We start from the raw sequence: 8,730 nt of genomic DNA on the forward strand, positions 1-8,730 counted from the left end.
GTAGGAGGTGACACCTGCAGGAGAAAAAAGCTAGATTGTGATTGGCTGTTAAAAGTGGTTCGGTTTTTAGATGCCGTTCTGTGAAATCGTATTGAGGAAACCATCACTCTACACAATGTCTGTTTGTGTGTTGCTGGTTTTAATAGGGTTCATGGGTAAGATTTAAATCCATTTCAAAGTGTAAATTATATTACAATGTAGTAGTGCATATTCGGTGCTTGACTTGGATTTACATTCACATTAACAATTGTGTTAAAACATGTTTTTTCTCAGGTTCTAGTACAGGAGACGGTATAACTTCAATGTCTACTGTTCTCCATGTAAAGGAGGGTGAAAAAGCTGTTATCGGTTGCAAATACCAGTATAGTTTTTCAATGAACAATCTTCAATGGTATCTGCAATATCCCAACTCTGTGCCGGAGTTCCTCGTTCTAATATCTGAGTCAGGACAAAACCAGACCGCTACACCTCCTCACCCTCGACTAAAAGCTTCAGTTATTGAAGATAGTAAGACGGTGAATCTGGAAATCTTTCCTGCAGACATGAAGGATTCAGCAGTGTTTTACTGTGCACTACAGCCCACAGTGACAGGAAATGAACACACACCATACAAAAACTTGCTCTCAGCTACATGAAGAACTGTTTTTTACATTTAAAACAAATGAGTGGAATAATGACTTCATTCATAGATATATATGAACTGCTTTTAAATTTAATGGCCTGAATTTATTACAGAAACCACGAGGAGTCAGCACTTTTCATGACTGAAGTCTTAAACATCTCAATTAACGTTTAAAACAGCAACCCAGACTTTAAAACGTATGTATTGTAATGTTGAATTGAAATAATAGTAATAACTGAATGCTTGGCAAAAAAATATGTTTTTGCCAACGGTTTTTATTTTGGTAACAGCAAATTTTTTAACAGTTTGTGGTTCAAATACCAAAATGAAATCTCCCTTCAAATCTGTAAAGCATTTAGTTTATTTTTAATGCATGATTTTTCATTGTCAGGTAAGTGCCATTTTAAGGATTGTCACATCCATTACGCTATATACATCCATCATAAATGGACACATGAATTTTTTTATGAAGTAACTATTTTATGTTCTATAAAGAGGCATCCCTTCTCCATTCATTTGGGTATTATTGCTTCAGGGTTGTGCATTTTATCTTACAGAAATCCTACAAATTGTATCGTCTCCCAAAAACCGTGTCCTTTTTTGTAACATCCGCATGTTTATTTCCCTTTTTTCATTATAATTTTTTGTTCATAGACTGACATTTTTTGTGGTTTACACTCTATCAACAAGGGTTCAGTAAAATATAAACAGATGGTTCAATATAATCGTGACAAATTTATTCTCAGAGCATTTTTATGTCACGTTCATAACGCAAAATGTCACATCAATAATGTTGGAATTGCCCAAGTACATACGTCATCTCTGTTCTTTAAGAAATAGTTAATTCGGTGATGCCCATGCACACTTATTATAAAATCAGAGGCACACAATTCTCTAGAATATCATAATTTGCTGTACTGTAGGATTTGTGCTCACATCTTTTCATGCAATTAGAAGTCAACCCTCAAGTTGTCAAAATGTATTAAAATAATACAAATATTAAGTTTAATGTGAGAATAAGTCTGACACAACCATTTCAATTATTTGAAAAATACGAAACCAGGAATGAACCACTTCCTGTTTCCTTCTCACTTCCTCTAACAGCTAAGCTGATCATGGACTGAGGCACACACCAGATCTAGATTTATCATGTGGACATCAGCGCTACTGATTCTCATAACTGCATCAGGTATCTAAACTAATAAACGTTTGATAAAATATTATTCATTTCTATTATGGAAGATGATATATGACAAAGAAACTAACATTTCACTGTTTACTTTATTGCAGGTTCTTATGGGGATCAAATTGAACCAGATGAAGCTGTTCTTGTCAGTAATGAGAAAGATAGTGTGACCTTAAGCTGCACTTATGAAACAACAACTGAAAATGTAGATATTTACTGGTACAGACAGTATCCAAAGGGAGAACCTCAGTATTTACTGTGGAAAGGTGCCCGAGCAAGAGATGGCAGTAAAAACATACCAAATCCTGACAAATTTGATTCCTCTACATCCAGAACATCCACACAACTGATTATTAAAAACACTGTTCTGAAAGATTCAGCTCTTTATTACTGTGCTCTTCAGAGAGACCCAGTGATACAAAGTTTCATAACAGCTGTACAAAAACTCACTCTATCTATTCACTTTGAACTTAAAAACCTCTAAACGTCAGCCAAACTTAAACATATTATCTGCCAAAACCGCTGATACATTACAGAGTATGAGGAAACACCTGTAAATTATGCAGCAGACAAAACCATGAATTTGATTTAATGAAGCAGTGTTTCCACAATAAATGCAGCATGATGTTCAATTGAAAAACTCTTATGTCTGGGTCATTAAAAGAAGTAAACCCCCCTACACCCTTTTGTCCTGGTTTCTTGATACCATCATCAAAAGACCAGAGCCAAACCTGGCAACAGGGGAGGGGGCCTTGATTTATGACTCCTAAGCTTCAAAGCAAGCAAAGGACGCGTGAGAATTCCAGAGAAACTTCTGTTATAAAACTACATGAAACTATCCTTTTCTATAAATATATGTAAATATCTGTGTGATTCATTTGGATGCATGAATTCACAAATATCCCTGTTGGCGCTCTTGCCATTTTAAGTTATCTCGTAAATATGCACAATTGATTCAGGCTTTGTTTGTATTTGTTCATCAGAATGAATCATAACTTAATGCGATTCAAGCCTGCCGTATTTTGTACCAAAATGTTTGTCTCTTGATTTCCTCCTTGTTGATATTGCGTGACCATGGACCATGGCTGGGCCATGCGGCAGTTTGCGAGGCCCAGATTTTATTTCTGCAGGACTGCATTTATGAAACCGTTGAAGATTTCTATCTCCACACACATACCGGATATTATTTCACAACACAGAGCTCACAAGTATCCATTTCTATACATAGAACAGCTGATTTAAGTGTGTGCTTCATTTCATGATTTTATTGGTGTTCAGAAATGTTTACCTGCCTTGCTGCCATGCCCGCTCTCTCTCTCTCTCTCACTCTCTATAAGCTCATCATTATTTTAACATGCAGCTAAAATCTCTACACCACTCCAAATTTCATTGTCTGTTGAATTTCAACAAAACAAACCTCAAGAGTGACATAAGTCTGACAGCATGACAAGACACATGAAAACTTGTTATGAAAAATAATTTCTGAACTTTTCCTATACATGAACTGTAAATATTACTGTTATATCTTAAAAGTGAATACAAACTTGTTTTCTCAGTTCGATTTTAGTTTTTGTTTAATATTATAATTGTAGTGCTTTTCACTTATTTCAGTTCATTTTTGAGGCAATACTTAAATTGTCATATAGTTTAAGTTTCTCTAATAATTTTTAGATCAATATTTTATTTAATGCCAATGAACAGAAAAGTTATAGTCAACTAAAATAACCTCGCCGTGCGATACATCTGACTTTGCTGGCAAAGTGTGCATTTGAAGTTTATGCGGCAATACACCAAGAGTTTTATAAATTGTTTTGTAACAGGGTTTTTGCTGATAATATGGAGTCTTTGACTTGACATTCAAGTAAAGCATGTGCATGAAAGATAGTATATTATTTTAATATTATATAGCACAATCTTACAATCACATTTTACATATTTTTTGTTGCAATTAAAAAAATTGAGTTTTGTTGTGGTTCTATTCATGTGTTTGTAATCATTTATGTTGCACTGGTGGAGCCGATTTTGAAACATTTTGTCTGTTAATGAAACATCTGAGCCTGCATGTCACCATTAATTGCTGTGGATAAATCTACCTAACAGGTCGATTTCAGAATAGATATTTATGAAGTTGTGAAGTTAGCTCACAAGCAAAAGTCTTAAACCACACCTCCTTATCTTTCTAGGTATTGCTTGTCATTGCACTTTGATGTTTAAGAATAGCTTCAGCACTGGATCAAAGTTAACCTATAGCAAACCTGATATAGGTTACAGACAAAAATAGAGCATACGAATCTTGTGGTGACACCTGGATGTGCCTGAAACTGAAATGTACGTTAAAGGTATATACGTTCATATGATTTCAAGTCACAAATGCTCTAGAGAATGAATTAAAAACAACTGAAAATAGTGCTACAGCTACAAAAATGTGCTACAACACTTTAGACTTATTTTTACTACTTTTAAGGTATTATTATGAGACGTTGAATGAAGTGTATTAATAAACAAAAACGTTGTACTTTAAAAAACTGGAAATAATATTTTAAGCGACTATAATCACACCCTGATAAAACTAGATGCTTTAATTTGTCTTCAGCATTTCTATATCCTGAAAAATTTCATTCAAACATGTAAGATAAGAAATGTGGGTGGAGCTTTAAAGGTGACACCTGAATACTTCATCTTCATCGTCATTCGGTCTCTACTCTACAGTCACGATGTTATTGTGTTTTCTGCTTCTGCTCTCAGTAATACAGGGTAAGACCATTTTTACCAATACTTCTTATTTCTTATTAATATGTATATTCTGTAAATATATTAATATATACAGTATTCACTATAAGAAACATTTTTTGTGAGAGTTTTGCTGGTATATTCCACATCTTTCATATAAATTTAGAATAATTTTTCTTTCACATTTTGCAGATAAATGTCTCGCTCAGACAATAACACCATTGAAGAACAATGTGAACACTATTGAGGGGGCTCCAGTCATTCTCGCATGTAATTATGAAGGCAATGTACAGGGTTTGCTTTGGTATCGACAGTATCCTGAATCCAGACCTGAATTTCTGCTTACTGTAATTGAATCAAGCATTAAGAGAGTAAAATATGCAGATCCTCGTGTCCCCAGACTGGATGGTAGGGTGAAAGATAATCATGTGTATCTGGAGATCTCTTCTGCTGCTCTTTCAGATTCTTCTCTGTATTACTGCGCTCTGAGGCCCACAGTGACACAAAACACAACAACTCTGTACAAAAACCTCCATGAATATAGCAATACAATAAATTAGTGTGTATATAATAACAGCATGTTGAAAGTGTTAAATTATATTCTTCTTGATCTTATAGATGCCTTCGGAACTTTGAATCACAATGTTCTCATTTCACGTTAAGAGCTTTGGATTGGTATCAGGGGAACAGCTTTACGGTGATTCTGCTCATATCTCAAAGGTTCTTCTTGGTAGAGCTAGGCAAGTATTTCTCATCATGTCCCTATCATAAGTACACAGTTGTACCTCGCACTTAAAACGGATGATTCCATTTTAGGATGCATTTTGGATATTAAGCAATGGTTGTCACATAACTTTCTTCAACTCAATAAATCTAAAACAGAAATGATTGTTTTTGATCCCCTAAAGCGAGCTCTGATATTGCTAAGGAGTATGGAAATCATCTCCTCCCAGGTTAGAAATCTTGATATTATCATAGACTCTGAATCTATCAATTGTGCTTTTAAGGAAGGTTTTTATCAGTTGTGGTTCATTTCCAAACTTATATCCTGTTAAGCTTTTCAAGACTTGTGCTTTTATTGCATCACCTTTAGATTACTGTAATTTGCTTTACATAGGTCTCCCTGAATCATTGCATTCATTTTTTATTGCATTCATTTTTTTTAGTGCATTTTTTTTTATTACATGAATTTTTTTTAGTGCATTTTTTTATTGCATTAATTCTTTCTATTGCATATTTTTTTATTGCATTTTTTTTTTTATTGCATTCATTTATTTTATTGCATAATTTTTTTATTGCATTAATTTTTTTTATTGCATTAATTGTTTTGTTTTGTTTTGTTTTGTTTTGTTTTGTTTTGTTTTGTTTTGTTTTGTTTTGCTACTCTACTCTACTCTACTCTACTCCACTTTACTTTATTTATTATGATTTGATTTGATTTGATTGTTTTTCCTTTCTTTTCTTCTGTTTGTTAATTTGTATTTTATTTTATAGTACATTGTACAGTACTTTGGATAGCTCTACTACGTGTAAATGTGCTATATTAATACTGAATATTTATTCATATTAATATTAATAAATAATAATTTTACTTGCTTACTTACTTGCATTGCTGTTCTAAATGTTTTACAATTATTTATGTGTCAACATTTAGGCTATAGTGGAATACAAAATATAACTGCGCATAATGTGTTAATGCTCTTTCCCCACTGCATTTTTATGTTTGATCACACAAGGCAAAACTTTTGTGTAAAACGTTTGTTTTGGTTTAAAAATGTCAAAATTTGAAGAAAAAAATCACAAAATCTGACAAGACGTTTATTTGACAAGCTTGCTTTACAATAGTTCTCTATACAATTTAAATCAGAGCATTACAGTGGTGTTACATAGACCAACTAAATGCATGAGAAAATGAATATTTACAGTTGTTATTGTTTGCTTTCCCATTTTGGAAGAAAGATCTTTCTGGGGCAGAAAGACAGGCATGCTCTGGGTTGTCAATAATACTACGCAGTAAAACTCTGAAATAGCAATACAGTCAACTTTTGTATTAAAGGTGGGCATGTCCTGGCTAATTCGCTGCCAACGACCATTGGTCCTCTCTCTTTCTCCGGAAGGAGTTGTTTGACCACTCCTCCATGACATGGTTTGTGTGTTTGATTATGAGTTTGATACTTTGTGAATCTCGTATGAGTGACCATGGATGTTGCACGTAGGAAATATTTTAACATCTTTGACTTTCTGGTTGATGACAGCCTTGTGTTAAGGGAGTCAGGGAAATTATGTTTGTACTTTGGTTTATTCATTTTATTTCAGGTAATGTAAAGAGGTTTTAGAAATAGAGGTTTTGTTTACTGTTAAGGCCTGGTTTGACCTTGAGGATTGTAGCTACCCTCTCATTTATTTTAATAAAAGATCATTTTTAATTGACATCTCTCTCTCTGGTAGTGATACTCATTTGTTCTACTTATTCATTCATTCCTACATTATTTCACTGACTTCATTCATTCACACTTTTTCTTCACTATGTAAGGATCATCCAAAGAACAGCCTAGAGTCCCCTGACCACCTTAATCCTCCCCTTGCTCTCCTACTTTTCGAACAATTTGGATAAAAGGGTCTGGCAAATTAATAAATGTAAAATGTACATGTAAAAGCTCCGGTTTGTGTTCGTATGGACAGGGTATGATACTCCAGACAATGATCCTCTTGCACCATCATGAGGTGTACAGTTGGCCAATTCACAATTATTTTGGGGGGGTCAGTTCTTTTGTCAAGCATGGTTAGGGTGAATTCAAGCACAGGCAGATGAACTCCTTAAACTTTACTTTAATATTCAGAAGACAAAAACACACACTAACCAAAGGAACTGAACTCTGGTAACAGAAAATATACACCAGAACAAATGAAACAAGACACAGGTGAACCTAATTAACCAATAAGGAATGAATGAGAAGCCAAGACAACAAATGAGGGAACGAAACAAAACTAAAATACAATGGAACAAATAAACCGAGACATGTTACAATTTCTGGATAACTTGTTGCCTAATATAGTATGTAATCCTCCCATGTCCAACCAGCCTAGTATAAGGCCTAGTATATTCAAACAACACATTTTTGAATGAATAATAATTGTGTCACAAATCTCAATTTAATTTGTCGCATTTGGTAAACTCTAATTCATTTCTGATAGAAATTACACTATATGATATAAAGGTTTACGGTCACTTGTTTATTTAATTTTTTTTATATTATACTGATTGAATAAAAATTCAATCAGAATTACCATCCTCAAATATTTAGACATGTCATCTGTTTAAATTATCAAATACTCCACAAACAATGTATTAAATGTTGTTTAAAGACCAATATATCTATTTTATCTGTATAATATATAAGATTAGACTAAATACTTTAATGTTATGTAATGTACTGATGCACTGACCAAAATATATCTTTACAGGCTATGCAAAATTTCATCTGACTCTTCTGATGCAATAGTTATACTATTCCACAAGAGGTCAGGCTTCACCCATAAAAATCAAAATACTGCATAAAATCGGCATGTGAGGGGTGGAGAAATAAGTCAATTGTAAGTTTTAGAATTTTGTTCAAAGTAGTTGCTTGTTGGATTCTGTAAGACATGATTTGGCTATTCAGTGTGTGGCTTATTTCTCTCACAACAGGTAAGACAATAAATCAAAATTACTGATGTGATACTTTGTTTAATTTGTATATAACATAAGCTGGTTGTGTTTCTATTCAGCTCATTTTAGTATTTCATATTTTTCTCTTCTTCCAAAAATGATCCTCTCTATCGTTTCTTTCTTCTATCAGGTGATGTCTCTAGTGTGGGAATAGCATCAATATCTCATGATGAATTTGTCTCAGAAGGAGATTCAGTCACTCTGTCCTGTATTTATAGTAGATCAGGTGGTGTAGATACTCTCCTGTGGTACCGTCAGTACTCAACATCCAGACCAGAGTTCATGTTTCTGGTAAATGAAGTTAATGTTAAGCAATCGGCTGATCCTGTCATTCCTGGAGTGTCTGCTAAAGTAAATGAAGAGAAAACTGGTGTTTCTCTGGAGATCTCCTCCACTGTATTCACTGATTCTGCTCTTTATTTCTGCGCTCTGAGGCCCACAGTCACACAAAACACAAACATGATGCACAAAAACGTTGACGCA

The sequence above is a fragment of the Triplophysa dalaica genome, chromosome 3, assembly GCF_015846415.1.
Source record: "Triplophysa dalaica isolate WHDGS20190420 chromosome 3, ASM1584641v1, whole genome shotgun sequence".
NCBI lineage: Eukaryota > Metazoa > Chordata > Actinopteri > Cypriniformes > Nemacheilidae > Triplophysa > Triplophysa dalaica.